This window comes from Salmo trutta, chromosome 28, assembly GCF_901001165.1.
Source record: "Salmo trutta chromosome 28, fSalTru1.1, whole genome shotgun sequence".
Classification (NCBI taxonomy): Eukaryota; Metazoa; Chordata; class Actinopteri; order Salmoniformes; family Salmonidae; genus Salmo; species Salmo trutta.
The window spans coordinates 27,722,246-27,742,645 of record NC_042984.1 but is presented as its reverse complement, the minus strand read 5'-3'; the positions used below and the strand labels follow the sequence as shown (position 1 = coordinate 27,742,645).

General features: G+C 41.3%; 1 protein-coding gene across 1 annotated transcript in view; it reads right to left on the bottom strand.

Annotated features, from left to right (window-relative positions):
• Positions 1-20,044, bottom strand: part of chl1a (cell adhesion molecule L1-like a) — a 118,945-nt gene extending 98,901 nt beyond the window's left edge. Inside the window, exon 1 of the mRNA XM_029719448.1 lies at positions 19,790-20,044. The gene's annotated coding sequence lies outside the window, so the exon portion shown is untranslated. The remainder of the gene's footprint in view (positions 1-19,789) is intronic.
• Positions 20,045-20,400: the final 356 nt, after the last annotated feature.

Here is a 20,400-nt window from a genome sequence, read left to right as displayed (position 1 = left end):
ATACAGCGATCCAGGCCACTGGCCAGAGAGGTTGGCCGGGACATTCAAATTTAGAGAGAGTGTCACTGAATTCCAAGTCCACTGTTGATACAGTCCCAAAATGTATGCATGTCAGCAATTATATTCAAGATACAGGTGCATCATATGATGCAAAAGGCTTCACGACGTGGCATCCTACACTTTGCTTCTTGAAAACTTGATTGCTGAGAATCAGGCTGTCAAATAAAATACACCCACCTCCCCAACATAAAAATATTTTCACATGACCTTACCCTTGCACACTCCCCCTCATAGAATTAACTCAAAATAATGTTTAAGGCCACAAATAACAATAACTGTAATGACCCGGTGTGGTTGACAAAGTCATCCGCAGAGAGGGAGGAGAGAAGGGAGGAGAAGAAGGAGGAGGGAAGGGAAGTCTACTTGCATAGACTTTTTAAATAATCTAAAAAAAATGATACTACGATTTCCATTATGTCTGCTTCATTTACTTATAATGGGAAAGGGGAAAGGATACCTAGTCAGTTGTACAACTGAATGTCTTCAACTGAAATGTGTCTTCCGCAATTAATGCAACCCCTCTGAATCAGAGAGGTGCAGGGGGTTGCCTTAAATCGACATCCACGTCTTCGGCGCCCGGGGAACAGTGCGTTAACTGCCTTGCTCAGTGGCAGAACGACAGATTTTTACCTTGTCAGCTCGGGGATTCGATCCAGTTTAGGCCTAGTTAAATGAGGACTGATATCAAATATTAACAAAATAAAGGCCTGTTTGATGGAGTGCTGCCGTTCTCCACCGATTGCTCAGTTTAGGAGGGCGGCCAGCTCTAGGAAGAGCCTGGTGGTTCCAAACGTCTTCCATTTAAGAATGATGGAGGTCACGGTGTTCTTGGGGACCTTCAATGCTGCAGACATTTTTTGGTACCCTTCCCCAGATCTGTGCCATGACACAATCCTGTCTCGGAGCTCTACGGACAATTCCTTCAACCTCATGGCTTGGTTTTTGCTCTGACATGCACTGTCAACTGTGGGATCTTACATAGACAGGTGTGTGCCTTTCCAAATCATGTCCAATCAATTGGATTTAACACAGGTGGAATCCAATCAAGTTGTAGAAACATCTCAAAGATGATCAATTCTTTATCTTTTTTTTGTTTATACACTTGCAAACATTTCACTTTGTCATTATGGGGTATTGTGTGTAGGTTGATGAGGATTTTTTTTTATCCATTTAAAAATAAGGCTGTAAGGTAACAAAATATGGAAAAGCCAAGGGGTCTTTCCAAATGCACTCTCTGGGAAAGCTATCATTGTGGCATTGGTCATGTTCTTGTTTTTCTCAAACATTAAGTCCTTTTGTGATGCCTGCTCACACCAAAAGTGAGAGATTTATTGTGACCTAGGCCAGTGCATAATCTCAATTTTCTGCACCTAATTCTTCAAGCAGGATAATGTCAAACACAATAGAGGTGCATTAAGATGGTGGCCCCCATGCACTCTACACAAATTCCTCGTATTTTACAAAAATATAAACGCAACAAGGTAAAAATTATGAATTTACTGAGTTACAGTTCATATAATGAAATCAGTCAATTGAAATAAAAATAAATATTATGGATTTCACATGACTGGGCAGGGTGTAGCCATGGGTGGGCCTGGGGAGCCAGAAACAGCCAATCAGAATGAGTTTTTCCCCCACAAAGGGGCTTAATTACAGACAGAAATACTTCTCAGTTTCATCAGCTGTCCGGGTGGCTGTTCTCAGACGATCTCACAGGTGAAGAAGCCGGATGTGCAGGTCCTAGGTCGGCGTGGTTACACGTGGTCTGCTGTTTTGAGGGCGGGTGGACGTACTGCAAAATTCTCTAAAACTACGTTGGATGCGGCTTATGGTAGAGAAATTAACATTCAATTCTCTGGAAACAGCTCTGGTGGACATTCCTGCAGTCAGCATGCCAATTGCATGCTCCCTCAACTTGAGACGTGTGGCATTGTGTTGTGTGACAACTGCACATTTTAGAGTGGCCTTTTACTGTCCCCAGCACAAGGTGCACCTGTGTGATGATGCTGTTTAATCATCTTCTTGATATGCCACACCTGTCAAGTAGAGGTCGACCGATTATGATTTTTCAACGCCGATACCGATACTGATTATTGGAGGGCCAAAAAAACTGCCGATGCCGATTAATCGGCCGATTTTTAAATGTATTTATTCGTAATAATGACAATTACAACAATACTGAATTAACACTTATTTTAACTTAATATAATACATCAATTAAATCAATTTAGCCTGAAATAAATAATGAAACATGTTCAATTTGGTTTAAATAATGCAAAAACTAACTGTTGGAGAAGAAAGTAAAAGTGCAATATGTGCCATGTAAGAAAGCTAACGTTTTAGGTTGTATTTATTATAGGACTATTTCTCTCTATATGATTTGTATTTCATATACCTTTGACTATTGGATGTTCTTATAGGCACTTTAGTATTGCCAGTGTAACAGTATAGCTTCCGTCCCTCTCCTCGCTCCTACCTGGGCTCGAACCAGGAACACATCGCCAACAGCCACCCTCGAAGCAGCGTTACCCATGCAGAGCAAGTGATGTTTGTAACGCTATTAGCGCGCACCCCGCTAACTAGCTAGCCATTTCACATGGGTTACACCAGCCTAATCTCGGGAGTTGATAGGCTTGAAGTCATAAACAGTGCAATGCTTAGCTGCTGGCAAAACGCATGAAAGTGCTGTTTGAATGAATGCTTACGAGCCTGCTGGTGCCTACCATCGCTCAGTCAGACTGCTCTATCAAATCATAGACTTAATTATAATATAATAACACACAGAAATACGAGCCTTAGGTCATTAATATGGTCGAATACGGAAATTATCACGTTTATTCTTTCAGTGAAATACGGAACCGTTCCGTATTTTATCTAACGGGTGGCATCCATAAGTCTAAATATTCCTGTTACATTGCACAACCTTCAATGTTATGTCATAATTACGTAAAATTCTGGCAAATTAGTTTGCAACGAGCCAGGCGGCCCAAACTGTTGCATATACCCTGACTCTGAGTGCAATGAACGCAAGAGAAGTGACACAATGTCACGTCCTGACCCTTGTAAGAGGTCATTTGCTATGGTAGAGCGGTCAGGGCGTGACAGGTGGTTGTGTTGGGTGGTTTTGGGTTTTCTGTTTATAGGTGGGGGTTTTCTAGTATTCTATTTCTATGTTTTGTTTTCCAGGTTTTGGCTGGGTATGGTTTTCAATCAGAGGCAGGTGTCTTTCGTTGTCTCTGATTGGAAGCCATACTTAGGCAGCCTGTTTTCCTTTTGGGTTTGTGGGTAGTTGTTTTTCGTTTTAGTCTTAGTACCTGATGGAACTGTTGGCTGTCATTTTGTTATTTTGTTGAAGTGTTATCATGAATAAAAGAAATATGAGCACTTGGTCCCCTTTCAACGACCCCTGTGACACACAATTTCACCTGGTTAATATTGCCTGCTAACCTGGATTTCTTTTAGCTAAATATGTAGGTTTAAAAATGTATACTTCTGTGTATTGATTTTAAGAAAGGCATTGATGTTTATGGTTAGGTACATTTGTGCAACGATTGTGCTTTTATCGCAAATGCGCTTTTGTTCCTTTGTTTGGAAGAAATAGTCTTCACAGTTCGCAACAAGCCAGGCGGCCCAAACTGCAGCATATACCCTGACTCTGTTGCAAGAGAAGTGACACATTTTCCCTAGTTAAAAGAAATTCATGTTAGCAGGCAATATTAACTAAATACGCAGGTTTAAAAATATATACTTGTGTATTGATTTTAAGAAAGGCATTGATGTTTATGGTTAGGTACACGTTGGAGCAACGTGTACCTAAGCAATTATATGCAACGCAGGACAGGCTAGATAAACTAGTAATATCATCTACCATGTGTAGTTCACTAGTGATTATGATTGATTGATTGTTTAAGATAAGTTTAATGCTAGCTAGCAACTTACCTTGGCTTCTTACTGCATTCGCGTAACAGGCAGGCTCCTCGTGGAGTGCAATGTAAAATGGTGGTTAGAGTGTTGGACTAGTTAACTGTAAGGTTGCAAGATTGAATCCCCGAGCTGACAAGGTAAAAATCTGTCGTTCTGCCCCTGAACAAGGCAGTTAACCCACCGTTCCTAGGCCGTCATTGAAAATAAGAATGTGTTCTTAACTGACTTGCCTAGTTAAATAAAGGTGTAAAAAAAACAAAAAAAAACGGCCAAATCGGCCTCCAAAAATACCGATTTCCGATTGAAAACTTGAAATCGACCCTAATTAATCGGCCATTCCGATTAATCGGTCGACCTCTACTGTCAAGTGAATGGATTATCTTGGCAAAGGAGAAATGCAAACAAACAGATAAGTAAACAAATTTGTGCACAATTTGTGCATATGGAAAAATTCTGTGATCTTTTATTTCACCTCATGAAACAACACTTTACACGTTCTGTTTATATTTTTGTTCAGTGTACATTGCTCTCCATTACTCTTTTTTGTATGGTCATTAGCTGTATGGTCATTAGCAGAGTATATATTATACACATTTTAGCTTCAAGACAGCGGCAATTTGAAAAAAACGAAAAAGTAGATTGTGCTTATTTATTGGCACATGGAACCGTATCGCTCGCCGTAGTTTAAAAACTTAGTGGTGCTAAAACAATGATGTCATATCTGAATTCTGCCATCTTCATGCACGTTCACATTTATTTGGAATCACATTTCTACAGGAAAAAAATAAATGTCGGCAAGCTAGTCCAGCTAGGATATCAGTTTATTCGGGATGTTTTTCAGCGGCAGGGACTGGGAGACTGAAACGGTTGGCATAATTTAAACCCAGACATTAGGCTCTGGGAAATCCCCCCCTGAAATAGTAGGGGTGAAGCAAGGTTATTTGCAATCTAGATAGTTCCATTTTACGAGTAAATTGGATTATTCTGGCTTTTTGTTATTTAGATGCTATCCTTTCAGCAGAAAACATCTTAAGGCTTGACACAGCCTGCCTTGCAGGTTGTTTCCACTGTAGTGTTGATTATCTTGGACTGGCACGAGGCTTTACCCCCCCTCCCCGTGCTACATTGATAAGTGGTTCAGGAATACCTCTGCCTGATAAAGCTCTTATAGAGCACTGTGCTGTTCCTAATGGATAACAACAAAGGATGTTCATACAGGCTGTGACATTGACAGCATATCACCGTTTGTGGCTTTGTGTCACCATCACACCACATGTAAGCATTCTTTCAAGCATTTCTCCTGAAATGCATTTGACTCATGCAGTCCTAGTATAATGATTTGGGTATTGGAATGGCACATTATGGAATACCTCCGCCACTTTGCCATACCTACAAAGCCAGGTATTGGCTAGGTTCTAAACCCTTCCCAGCGGGGTTCAATTAGACAATTACAGTATGTGGGGTAGCTAAGGGGTAATTAGCTGTTCTAGCTATCTAGCAGGCTGAGTGGAAGGGTGGGGACAAAGATTGCATGGCATGTGGCTACAGAGTAGGGCTGGGCGATATGGCCTAAAAATCATACCTACATTTTTTTTAACTTATGGGCGATTCACGATATATACTGTGTCTCAATTTTAACGTTTTCTCTAAATAAGCTTTGTTGCGCAATTAACATTCAATACACTGCATTTCAAACAATCAGGAATAATCTAATGAATTCTACGTAAAATTATATACACTGAACAAAAATATACTAAACAAAAATATATATAAATATATATAAGGAAATAAGTCAATTGAAATCAATTCATTAGGCCCTAATCTATGGATTTCACATGACTTGGCAGGGGCGCTGTCACGCTTGTCGTTAGAAATGGAGGACCAAAACGCAGCAGGGACATGTATACTCATCTTCTTTATTTACGGGAAAAGAAGGAAAAAACACGTATACAAAAATAACAAAACGATGAACGACAAAATAACAGTCTTGAAGGCAACACAGCAATCCAAGAACAATCTCCCACAAAAAACACAGACAAACACACCCAACTAATATAGGACTTCCAATCAAAGGCAACACCAAACAGCTGCCTTCAATTGGAAGTCCACCCCAATTAACTCAACATAGAAACACACTTACTAGACTACACATAGAAATACATAAACATAGACCATAACTCAAAACCCGGAAATAATAAATCAAACGCCCTCCTAACTAACACACCACCCTGAACCACATAAAACAAATACCCTCTGCCACGTCCTGACCAAACTACAATAACAATTAACCCTTATACTGGCCAGGACGTGACAGGCGCAGACATGTGTGCCAGGCCCACCCACTGACAAATTCTCTAAAACAACGTTGGAGGCGGCTTATGGTAGAGAACAGAACATTCAATTATTTGCCAACAGCTACAGTTTGGTGGACATTCCTGAAGTCAGTATGCCAATTGCATGCACCCTCAAAACTTGAGACGTGTGGCATTGTGTCGAGTGACAAAACTGCACATTTTAGAGTGGCTTTTTGTCCCCAGCACAAGGTGCACCTGTGTAATGATCATGCTGTTAAATCAGCTTCTTTATATGCCACACCTGTCAGGTGGATGGATTATCTTGGCATATAAAAAATGCTCACTAACAGGGAGGTAAAACAATTTTTTGCACAAAATTTGAAAGAAATAAGCTTTTGTGCATATGGAAAATTTCTGTGATCTTTTATATAAAGAAGAAACCCACACACTGCTCGATGGTATCACTATTTAATAAGCTTTACGTATCGGCCTCAAGGCCTTTGTCAGAGATTTTGTGAGTTTAAAAAAAAAATTAGCACCCTTATGTAGACATAGCTCCACCCACATGCATTCCATGCATCGAATGGGATTGAAGTCAGGGGAAAATAAGTAAGTATGGGTTACCAAATATAACAAACCTAAAACACAACAAGGCAATTATCCAGGCAGACCAGTGGTTGCAGGAATAGACTCAATGCTAGAGCCATTGTTGAACTTCGTAGACTCTTTTATTAAATCTCATGTGCAAGCATTGCCATCATATGTGAAAGACTCTATAGACTTCATAAACAAGATTTCACCAATAATGGGATTAACAGAAGACTGTATTTTGGTCACATTAGATGTCGAGAGTCTATATAACAGCATTCCCCATTCGGGGGGGGGGGGGGGCTGAAAGCCCTAGCTCACTATTTGAGAGACCAAGATACTAACAAGTCTCCACCAACAAACTTTATTCTACAGCTGGCTGAATATGTTTTGACGTATAACTATTTCAGGTTTAATGATGAGTACTACCTCCAAACGAATGGAAAATCGATGGGCTCCACAGGACAAAAAGTCCTGAAGTGGTATTGATATTTTGACAACATGTTTTGCATAAGGGGAGGAACGGGAGAAGAGCTGTCAGACTTTATGGCATTACTCAATGACATTGACCCCAATCTCATATTCACTATTGAATGTGACACTAAATGTGTTCATTACCTCTATATGTGGATTGAGAAATCAAATGGAACCCTGTTTACAACACTGTATAGAAAAGAAACGGACAGAAATACTCTATTACAGTGGGACAGCTTCCACCCTGAGCCATAAAGAATAGGCCTTCCAAGAAGCCAGTTTTTCAGACTGCGGCGTACGTCACTCCACAAAGGACTATCTAGAAAAAGCAGCGGCGATGCGCAATAGGTTTCTAAGAAGAGGCTACTCTCCACAATGTGTGGATGAAGCTCTTGATTTGGGATTGGAGATGAGACAAACTGCTAAAGAAGAATAATAGTGAAGACATCAAAACTATAAATTAACACATATGTTAATTAACACATATGGAATCATGTAGTAACCAAAAAAGTGTAAAACAAATGAAAATATATTTTCTATTTTAGATTCTTCCAAGTAGCCACCCTTTGCCTTGATGACAGCTTTGCACACATTGGCATCTCATGAAGCTGGTTGATTGGAATGCTTTTCCAACAGTCTTGAAGGAGTGATTGTGGAGGCCAGGTCATCTGATGCAGCACTCCATCACTCTCCTTCTTGGTCAAATAGCCCTTACACAGCCTGGAGGTGTGTTGGGTCATTGTACTGTTGAAAACAAATGATAGTCCCACTAAGCCCAAACCAGATGGGATGGCGTATCGCTGCAGAATGCTGTGGTAGCTATGCTGGTTAAGTGTGCCTTGAATTCAAAATAAATCACTGACAGTGTCACCAGCAAAGAAACTCCTCACCATCACACCTCCTCCACCATGCTTCACGGTGGGAACCACACATGCGGAGATCATCCGTTCACCTACTCGGCTCACAAAGACACGGCAGTTGGAACCAAAATTCTCAAATTTGTACTCATCAGACCAAAAGACAGATTTCCACCGGTCTAATGTCCATTACTCGTGTTTCTTGACCCAAGCAAGTCTCTTCTTCTCATTAGTGTTCTTTAGTAGGGGTTTCTATGCAGCAATTCGACCATGAAGGCCTGATTCACGCAGTCTCCTCTGAACAGTTGATGTTGAGATGTGTCTGTTACTTCAACTCTGTGAAGCATTTATTTGGGCTGCAATTTCTGAGGCTGGTGACTCTAATGAACGTATCCTCTTCAGCAGAGGTAATTCTGGGTCTTCCTTTCCTGTGGCGGTCCTCATGAGAGCCAGTTTCATCATAGCACTTGATGGTTTTTGCAACTGCACTTGAAGAAACTTTAAAAGTTCTTGAGATTTTCTGGACTGACTGACCTTCATGCCTTAAAGTAATGATGGACTGTCATTTCTCTTTGCTTATTTGAGCTGTTCTTGCCATAATATGGACATGGTCTGTATCACATAGGGCTATCTTCTGTATACACCCCCTACCTTGTCACAACACAACAGATTGGCTCAAACGCGTTAAGGAAAGAAATTCCACAAATGAACTTTTAATAAGGCACACCTGTTAATTGAAATGCATTCAAGGTGACTACAGTGGTTCGTCCTTTCAAAGTTGCAGCGTACTGCGGCGCAGCCTGCATGGTGCTGCAGAATTCTATGGCACGTTATTTGAACCACTGCTACCATTAATGCTTGTTTGACCACCAGAGGGCATCTTTGAGAAGCATTTGATAACCTTCAATAATGGCTGTACTAGAGAATGCGGGCACATGGGAGACCGAGGTTCAATCCCTCATGGGGAGGAAGGAGTAGGCTGTCCTTGTAAATAAGAATTTGTTCTTAACTGATTCTACATGCGTTATTTCATAGTTGTGATGTCTTAAATATTATTCTACAATTTAGAAAATATATAAAAGAAATAAAAACCCTGAAATGAGTAGGTTTGTCCAAACTTTTGAATGGTACTTGCTTAATTAATATTATGGTGTTTCTATTCCAAGAAAAACAAAAAACCGTCTGGGTTTCCGTTAGGATAGAATGGAAAATATGGAGCTGTACAACGTGACGGTCGGGGGTACAGTACTGGGCTATTTAGCTAAAGAATCCCCATGTTGTGCAGGCAGGGCATGTGGGAGACCGGGGTTCAATTCCCCGACGGGGAGGAAGGAGTAGGCTGTCCTTGTAAATAAGAATTTGTTCTTAACTGACTTGCCTAGTTAAATAAAGGTTACACTAAGAGCATAACATTTCTACACCCTCATTTTCTAATTCTAGTCTAACCAATACCCAAACAGAGATTCAGTGAACATAAAAATGTCATTGATTTATCAAGACCAGTCCCCATGGTTGTCTCAGGGCAGCGCGAAACAGTGCTAAAGTAGTTGTAGGCTATTGCTTCAAATCCTATTGCTTTTAACTTCAATATGCTCTTAAAATAAATAAGACCTACACCACTTTTAACAGCACATTACTAAACACGAGTGAGACTCATGTCACCTATGGTAGGCCTACAGTATATCCAAAAATATGAAGTGACTCTCTGCCAATAATTACATATAGAGGATATTTCTGTAATTCAGTGATATTTATTCCCATAGTAATTCATTATGGATCCATAACTAAATAAAGATTAGCATTTTGAAAGAGTATTTTTATCATTATTTTATTAATGAAAACATAAAGATGCCATTATTAGTTACATTGTTTTAGTTTGAACGTGCAGACTGGCACTAAAAACAGAACAGCAGGAATGTTTCCCTAGTCAGCGCCATTATTAGTGCAATGACCCTTAAAAAGTGTTGCCAGTGTGGCGGGGTGGGGGTCCACCCCCTCCCCCTTCTTCCTCCTCCCCCTTCCTCCTCCTCCCTTCCCCATGGGCTAGGTCGGTCTTCTGTGCGCAGCTCCGCAGCCCATCCCGTGCCCCCTGCCCTCATGCCTTGAACCTCGCACACTTTCAGTGGATACAGCTGGAGAACTGAAAGGCAATCCCATTGTGCGCCACTCTGGAGCCATGACCAATATACACTGCTCAAAAAAAATAAGGGAACACTTAAACAACACAATGTAACTCCAAGTCAATTACACTTCTGTGAAATCAAACTGTCCACTTAGGAAGCAACACTGATTGACAATAAATTTCACATGCTGTTGTACAAATGGAATAGACAACAGGTGGAAATTATAGGCAATTAGCAAGACACCCCCAATAAAGGAGTGGTTCTGCAGGTGGGGACCACAGACCACTTCTCAGTTCCTATGCTTCCTGGCTGATGTTTTGGTCACTTTTGAATGCTGGCGGTGCTTTCACTCTAGTGGTAGCATGAGACGGAGTCTACAACCCACACAAGTGGCTCAGGTAGTGCAGCTCATCCAGGATGGCACATCAATGTGAGCTGTGGCAAGAAGGTTTGCTGTGTCTGTCAGCGTAGTGTCCAGAGCATGGAGGCGCTACCAGGAGACAGGCCAGTACATCAGGAGACGTGGAGGAGGCCGTAGGAGGCCAACAACCCAGCAGCAGGACCGCTACCTCCGCCTTTGTGCAAGGAGGAGCAGGAGAAGCACTGCCAGAGCCCTGCAAAATGACCTCCAGCAGGCCATAAATGTGCATGTGTCTGCTCAAACGGTCAAAAACAGACTCCATGAGGGTGGTATGAGGGCCCGACGTCCACAGGTGGGGGTTGTGCTTACAGCCCAACACCGTGCAGGACGTTTGGCATTTGCCAGAGAACACCAAGATTGGCAAATTCGCCACTGGCGCCCTGTGCTCTTCACAGATGAAAGCAGGTTCACACTGAGCACATGTGACAGACGTGACAGAGTCTGGAGACGCCGTGGAGAACGTTCTGCTGCCTGCAACATCCTCCAGCATGAAAAGTTTGGCAGTGGGTCAGTCATGGTGTGGGGTGGCATTTCTTTGGGGGGCCGCACAGCCCTCCATGTGCTCGCCAGAGGTAGCCTGACTGCCATTAGGTACCGAGATGAGATCCTCAGACCCCTTGTGAGACCATATGCTGGTGCGGTTGGCCCTGGGTTCCTCCTAATGCAAGACAATGCTAGACCTCATGTGGCTGGAGTGTGTCAGCAGTTCCTGCAAGAGGAAGGCATTGATGCTATGGACTGGCCCGCCCGTTCCCCAGACCTGAATCCAATTGAGCACATCTGGGACATCATGTCTCGCTCCATCCACCAACGCCACGATGCACCACAGACTGTCCAGGAGTTGGCGGATGCTTTAGTCCAGGTCTGGGAGGAGATCCCTCAGGAGACCATCCGCCACCTCATCAGGAGCATGCCCAGGCGTTGTAGGGAGGTCATAAAGGGCACGTGGAGGCCACACACACTACTGAGCCTCATTTTGACTTGTTTTAAGGACATTACATCAAAGTTGGATCAGCCTGTAGTGTGGTTTTCCACTTTAATTTTGAGTGTGACTCCAAATCCAGACCTCCATGGGTTGATAAATTGGATTTCCATTGATTATTTTTGTGTGATTTTGTCAGCACATTCAACTACGTAAAGAAAAAAGTATTTCATAAGATTATTTCTTTCATTCAGATCTAGGATGTGTTGTTTAAGTGTTCCCTTTATTATTTTGAGCAGTATATTTTGTCCAGCAGGGTTAATAATATCTGTGAGAATATCCAACGGGCTTTTATACAATTCTAAATGAATAATAATCACTTTGTTTAATAAAATAACAATATTTTGGAGAGGATTTCCTTTTCAAATAACATAAAATGAGCGAGAAAAAGGCCGTTCTTGAACATTGGGTGAGACATTTTTACTAATTTGTAAAATAAAGTGAGTTTGTTATTTATTTCTGTTTTTAGAGGGAGAAAAACCTACTGTCATCTCATGGGTCTCCCAGTTGAGGCCGGCACAGGTATTGAACCAGCATCTATAGCAACACAGCTTGCACTGCTATGCAGTGTCTTAGACCGTTGCACCACTCAGGCGCTGTACGTGACCGGTCAGGAGTGGCCTACAGTACTACAGTACGAGCAAAATAAAATAATAAAAACCTTAGTGTAACAACAGTTTTAGTAAGTAATACTGAAGTCGTGCACAATTATTAGTTTCTATTTAGGTTTATGTCGCCCATTCATTGTCAGTTAAAGACACAGTAGGACCAAAAAGCAAAATCAGTGCTCTAACTCCCCCTTCCGCTGGTCTGGAGCAATGAAGTGGTGACGCAGGGTACCGTACTAAACCACAAATGACCTCTAAATCCCGTGGTGTAAGCTCACAATTTTTAAAGGAGGAACCACTGTACCTCATGAAGCCGGTTGAGAGAATGCCAAGAGTGTGCAAAGCTGTCATCAAGAAAAAGGGTGGCCATTTTGAAGAATCTCAAATAGAAAATATATTTGGTTAGTTTAACACTTTTTTGGTTACTACATGATTCCATATGTGTTATTTCATAGTTTTGATGTCTTCACTATTATTCAACAATGTAGAAAATAGTCAAAATAAAGAAAAACCCTGGAATGAGTAGGTGTCCAAATTTTTGACTGGTACTGTATACTTTCAACTCGCGCAAAGTGGGAGATGCTGTCAAGAAACACTGCCATGTTTTATCATTGGACCCAGCTTTGCCAGCTGAATTTAAGAATCCACCACTTATTGTATATAGGAGAGGTTGCAATTTACGAGATAAATTGGTCCATGCCAACTGCCAGCCACAAAAGAAAATCAGCGAGGCTCTTTTACGCCCTCTTCCGAATGGTAGCTACAATATGATGAAGTGTGAATATTTCGGCCACCCACATACAGGAAAACGGTTCCAAATAAATTACATTATTACGTGCTCTACCACCCATGTTATCTAAATTATTAAATGTCTGTGTTATGTAGGTAAAACCTCTCGTTCTCTCAAGCAGAGAATAAATTAACATAAATGTTCAATCAAGAGAAATGACAGGGATTATCTAGTCGCAGTACATTTTAATGACCATTTCCACCTTTAGATTTTGTGGCACAGAGAAAGTTAAGATATCAGACAGGGGAGGTGATATAAATAATACTCTGAGCAAAAGAGAATGTTTTGGGATTTTCACCCTCCAGACATTATTTCCTAAAGGTCTTAATGATGAAATGCCTATGTATGTTATGTTGTAAATGTGAAAATGAATTAATGCCCCCATTTCTGATTACTCTGACGTTTTTCTTGCGCTGTACCCAATGATTTATGAAAACTTGCTTGGTCGGTCGATGTCCTCATTGTGGTTTTACAGACGTGTTTAATATGTTTTATGTACACACTTTATTAGAATATTTATGAAATGCACATTGTTATATTTGCTAACATTTATTTCCCTCAACTCCAACCCCATTCGATGCATTTAACGGATGTGGGTGGAGCTATGTCTGCATAAGAGTGAAACTTTTTTTTTTTACTCACAAAAGCTCTGATGAAGGCCTTGAGGCCGATATGTAATGCTTATTAAAGAGTAGTGATACTATCAAGAGCAGTGTGTGGGTTTCTTCTTTTTTCTCATCTTATTCAACTGTCACCATGCACCTGCAACAAAGATATCTCAGCTGTGCGAGTGCCTTTTGACTAATAAATATGTTGAAATGGAACCAAATTATCGGTTCCAGTCTCAGTCCTTTTTAAATAGGTTATATGGTCTACTACGGTATAGGTTGAATGTGATAGTCTGCCTATAACGAGCCTAAGTAGGCCTATAACTCCAAATTGGAAATGGTTAATGCAATGCATTTCTGTTGAATATGGAAAAATCCACCCGCACTCAGCCCTGCCTCACCTACTCAGCCAATCAGGAGCCATTTCATGCCGCATGCTAAACAGTACATGCTAAATAGTATGCAACGATGAGTAAATGGTATGCAGTTTAAGTCGTAGTGCGCTAGTACTGTAGGGGTATTTGGACACAGCTAATGTGTTCTTTCTCATGACAGTAATGACAAATAACTGGTTCTTCGTATCCACCTTTCTGACTAATCTTTCTTGGGGGCACTGGGGGAAAAGGCTGAACTTCTCTAGATTGCTTTTGTGTAGGGATAACTACTGTATGCTTTGTTTGTGAAGGTAGTTTAATGCATCAACATAAACTCATCTGCAAGGACTGCAGCTTTCTCGAGAGTAAGATCCTCCTTGGTACATCGGTCTAGTACTTCCCAAGTGGGCTTTTCTTCAAATGCTTTCATTCGAAGTCCACAGGTGTTTCTCAAAAAGAATACTACCATGCTCCGAGCACGCAAATTGGAGCACAGAGGGTCGGAGTATGAGTCTAAATCAAAGTATGCAAAACGGAGCACGGAGGGCACTTTTCGAATGCGTACTCCATTTGTACATATTTTGAAGCATGCGTCGATGTAAGCTTCAATGGAAAGTATGCACAGAAATATGATGCACACGTAAAAAGAATTATGCAACATTTCTTGAAATCAATGGCAGCCATTATTTGAGCTGAAGCGAGAGAAAATAAAACACCAACTTTGGAATTAAATGTTACCCATTCACATCTCATATGTTACCTGACTACAATATTTGATCATGATACATGCTGTGTTCATTTTGGCATGTTTACCTGCTTACAAGACCCACTAGTGTGCGTAGATTGCAAGTCCAAGTCAATAGGGCTAACTGGCTAGCTACTACTGTTAGCTAGCCAGATAGCCACGAAGAATAGTTAGCTAGCTACCCACGAAGAATTGTCGCATAACATTCGTTTTAGGTCATTTTTGCCTGTTAATAATCTAGCTAACCAGACAGTTAACGATTCACATATAGCTAGCTGATAGTTATGAAATAAAACATTTGCTTTGTGTATATCATATCTATTGCCATTATCCTGGCTGGAAGAATGTTCAGTGAATGATTAAGTTCATAGTAAGTCAATAGGGATAACTGGCTAGCTAGCCATGAAGAATGGGTAGCTAGCTACCCACGAAAATGTAACATCTACCTTAAATACCATTAGTTGTAGGTCATTTTTGCCTGTTTAACTAGCTGGCTAGCTAGATTATAACGATTCACATATACAGTGGCTTGCCAAAGTATTTACCCCCCTTGACATTTTTCCTATTTTCTTGCCTTACAACCTGGAATTAAAATAGATTTTGGGGGTTTTGTATCATTTGATTTACACAACATGCCTACAACTTTGAAGAAGCAAAATATTTTGGGGTGTGAACCTTGAGGGTGCATAACTATTCACCCCACCACCAAGTCAATACTTTGTAGAGCCACCTTTTGCAGCAATTACAGCTGCAACTCTCTTGGGGTATGTCTCTATAAGCTTGGCACATCTAGCCACTGGGATTTTTGCCCATTCTTCAAGGCAAAACTGCTCCAGCTCCATCAAGTTGGATGGGTTCCACTGGTGTACAGCAATCTTTTGGTCATACCACATATTCTCAATTGGATTGAGGTCTGGGCTTTGACTAGGCCATTTCAAGACATTTAAATGTTTCCCCTTAAACCACTCGAGTGTTGCTTTAGCAGTATGCTTAGGGTCATTGTCCTGCTGGAAGGTGAACCTCCGTCCCAGTCTCAAATCTCTGGAAGACTGAAACAGGTTTCCCTCAAGAATGTCCCTGTATTTAGCACCATCCATCCTTCCTTCCATTCTGACCAGTTCCCCAGTCCCTGCCGATGGAAAAACATCCCCACAGCATGATGCTGCCACCACCATGCTTCACTGTGGGGATGGGGATCTCAGGGTGATGAGAGGTGTTGGGTTTGCTCCAGACATAGTGTGTCCTTGATGGCCAAAAAGCTCAATTTTAGTCTCATCTGACCAGAGTACCCCTTCTTCCATATGTTTGGGGAGTCTCCCACATGCCTTTTGGCAAACACCAAATGTGTTATTTTTTCCTTTAAGCAATGGCTTTTTTCTGGCCACTCTTCCGTAAAGCCCAGCTCTGTGGAGTGTACAGCTTAAAGTGGTCCTATGGACAGATACTCCAATCTCCGCTGTGGAGCTTTGCAGCTCCTTCGGGGTTATCTTTGGTCTCTTTGTTGCCTCTCTGATTAATGCCCTCCTTGCCTGTTCTGTGAGTTTTGGTGGGCGGCCCTCTCTTGGCAGGTTTGTTGTTGTGCCATATTCTTTCCATTTTTTTATAATGGATTTAATGGTGCTCTGTGGGATGCTCAAAGTTTCTGATATTCTTTTATAACCCAACCCTGATCTGTACTTCCCCACAACTTTGTCCCTGACCTGTTTGGAGAGATCCTTGGTCTTCATGGTGCCGCTTGCTTGGTGGTGCCCCTTGCTTAGTGGTGTTGCAGACTTTGGGGCCTTTCAGAACAGGTGTGTATATACACTGAGATCATGTGACAGATCATGTGACACTTAGATTGCACACAGGTGGACTTTATTTAACTAATTATGTGACTTCTGAAGGTAATTGGTTGCACCAGATCTTATTTAGGGGCTTCATAGCAAAGGGGTTGAATACATATGCACACACCACTTTTCCTTTTTAAATTTTTTGAAACAAGTTCTTTTTTAATTTCACTTCACCAATTTGGACTATTTTGTGTAAGTCCATTACATGAAATCCAAATAAAAATCCATTTAAATTACAGGTTGTAATGCAATAAAATAGGAAAAACGCCAAGGGGGATGAATACTTTTGCAAGGCACTGTAGCTAGCTGATAATTATGAAGTAAAATGTTTGCTTTGTGTATATCTTGTTTCGGTTCAGTGAATGGGGAGGTGCAGTGTGACATAACACAGTAGGGGGAGCATGAGTGCTTCTCAAATGTAATGTTTTATGTGTTCTCCACACTCTCGTCGTGACAAGAACGTACACAAGAATATGTCCTCGGAGAATGCACTTGGAGCATGAGTGTGGAGCACGGTAGAAGGCATATTGAGAACCACCCCATGAATTTTTTTGTTAGTGTTTCCCTTGTTTCAGAGTGATTTGAGCGACAACAACAAACCTGGGACACAAGATCCCAGACAAGCCCCCATTTTGTTACATTCCCCAATAAGAAACCAAAAAACTTTGCTCCACAGAAAAAGGTAACTAACAAATGAGCCACTGACAACTGAAATGAAACAGGTGGGGTTTTAAAATTGGTTCTGAAAGGCATCCATGGAGGGCCTACCGAGTGCTCACCAAGAAACTCCAGTTGGGTCTTAAAAGATGCCCATCATGGACACTAACTGGATTTCTCTGATATCAGACCAACTAAAAGAAGAAAAGAAACACACCAACTTTGGATAGGTAGTGAAACCAAAATTGGGGGAAACAAATAAGGTAAAGGCTCTGTTAAACAACCTTAAACAGAGGTGTCGCTCTTCCAACATCTCTTTTTCCAACTGAAGCAATGGGCCAGTAGCTCCTACATATCAGCTGTGCTAGCACAGGTTCAACACATCCTGATCAATGAGGATGATTCCAATCAGTACGCCACACCCAAAGAGAAACAACTGCAAAAAATGCAATCAAGAGAAAAAACAAAGTCTGTAACAGTGTTTGTGTGCCGCTTTCTGTGTTTGCTGTGAATGAATGACAAGGAAAGGAACTGCGAGAGCATGCCAAAGTGTGAACTTTGATAGAAGTTTGCAGGACAGGACTGGATGAAAATGAATTCCTATGTAGCAGTTTGGTGTGCTGTGCTGTAAATGTATTCATTGAACGCTGGCTCCAACATCACTGCACAGCGGGGAGTTTGAGTATCCCTGGATTCCCCAATTACCCCAAAGCAGTCAAGTTGGGTCACAATGAAAGAGGCTCGAACCATTTCCCTGTATAAAGCTGCAGTGGACTGAATAGCCAAGCTTCAGAGGACCGACCGTGGCCAATGCCCTGGGAAACCTCCTCTTATTCTCCTTCAGTTGAAGGAGATATAGAGAGAACACTCACAGCGTGAACACAGACCAGTGGAGGTTCCTCAGAAGAGGAAGGGGAGGACCATCCTTCTCAGTGAATTTCATGAAAATAAAAATATAGTAAAACATTTTTTTTTTAAGTTATCCTTTTTAGATTAAACTATACTAAATATATTCACGTCACCAAATAACTGATTTAAAACACACTGTTTTGCAATGAAGGTCTACAGTAGCCTCAACAGCACTCTCTGGGGTAGCACCATTGTGTAGACGGAGGACAGCTTTTTTTCCGTCCTCCTCTGGGTACATTGGCTTTAATACAAAAACCTAGGAGGCTCATGGTTCTCACCCCCTTCCATAGACTTACACAGTAATTATGACAACTTCAGGAGGATGTCCTCCAACCTAAATAAAATGTGTTGAGTAGTTGACAAAGAGAGAGAACGACAATAGTTGAACAGTTTTTAACAAATGAAGGAATGCTATTTATGTTACATAACTGGCTATTGCTATCCAACACTGGAACTCTTCCAAGTCAAGGTAAGCTTTTGGTTTTATACACTTATTGCCACCGGGCCCGTCGGTGTAACTGTTAAACTGCTTGCTGTACACTGTACTGCACGATTGTAGGCTATGTTGACTATGACATTAGCTAATATAATGACATTGACAATTATATAGGCTGTGTGTAGCGGTTAGTGGTTATGTGGTATGAAGGCGTTTTCGCCTTGTCACAGACTGCTGCTGTGTTGTGCGCTGAAGTCCACAAGTGAAGGTAACAGGTGAGAGGAGGAGAGCGCATAGATGCGAGAAGGAATAATACAATGAGCAAAGTGATAACGCTGTTTGTATCAGGCTACTATCAAAGTGAACTGTGTGTGCGGGTGATAAGGGATGTAAGCAAACAAAACGAAACGGGGATAAACCTACCTGAATTTGTCCAATAGAAACTCTTATTTGCAACTGTTTGGATGAATGATTACACCCTAGACCAGCTAGATGCAGGCACGAGTGTGCAAGGTGGTATTTAATTTTGAGTTTCATGTAGTGGCCTAAACCTATTGATGTTACATTGAGCTGGATGAATGAAATATCATCCAACAAAACGGGTCATTTAAACACATAGTGCTATGAAGAGAAAGAGTAGAAGAAGCCTTTAGGGGAGAACTTGCGCAAGAATCTATCAGTCCAAATGAAAGCAGATTTATGTGACACATTACATGTAAAAACCTGCCCAGAAAAAACAAACATAAAAGTCAACCGACAACGGCTGTAAATCAGGATGGTTTCATACTTTGAATTACAGTCACTCGTGAGGACAGGCATGGGCAAAGGGAACTGTGCATTTTCCATGACAAATGTACACGTATCGTTATAATGCACGATCAACAGCAATATAGGTGTTGTTCGAACATATTCATACTACACCATGTTCAGAAATAAAACTAAATTAATACAACATCCGAACAGTTCTGTGAATGTGAAACTCGCACACAACACTCAGTCTGTGCGAAAAGTCATATGCAGTATGACGACCGCCTTACGTATAATCTAGACTTTAAAATGATCACACTGACACTTCAATACAGACCATGTATGTTAAATAATACTTACCTTCGTAGTAAAAGAAAGTAAATCCAACGTAATTATGATTTGCATGTGGCGCTTCAATCAACTTTGGATAATAGCGAGCTCGCGCTCCCCCAGAGTTTAGCCTATAAATCACTTTGCCGGTTGTCAAGAGAATGACCAAAACGTTTGCATAATTTATACATCGGAAACAAATGAATACAACTTCTTGTCATGCAAACTGTCGAGAAAAACTGCGGTAATTGCGTTCAGCTTTTGGTTAGACAGAGCGATATACAGAATCATCACAGGTGCCTCACCGTTGGTACCCACGCGATTAAATAATATACTGGAAAATACAAACTAATATTTCATGTATAGGCAGCTGGCAATACATTTCCCCCACGGCTGTGCAAGTGCATGCGCACGGGGTGTTGAAAGCAATTTAGAAGCTTTCATTCAATTCCCAAAATCACATTGATCTGTCAAATTCAATAGAATAGGTTAAATGAACCAAAACCCAATTTTTATCATACCAATCAGAAAAAGCACTTCAGTGTGATGAGTAACCTTGTCCTTGCCTGAGACATAAAACATTTTGCTTGCTTCCTAAGCTAGTGCCTAGGCTTTAGCTCAGCATGCTAATACAGTCTTGT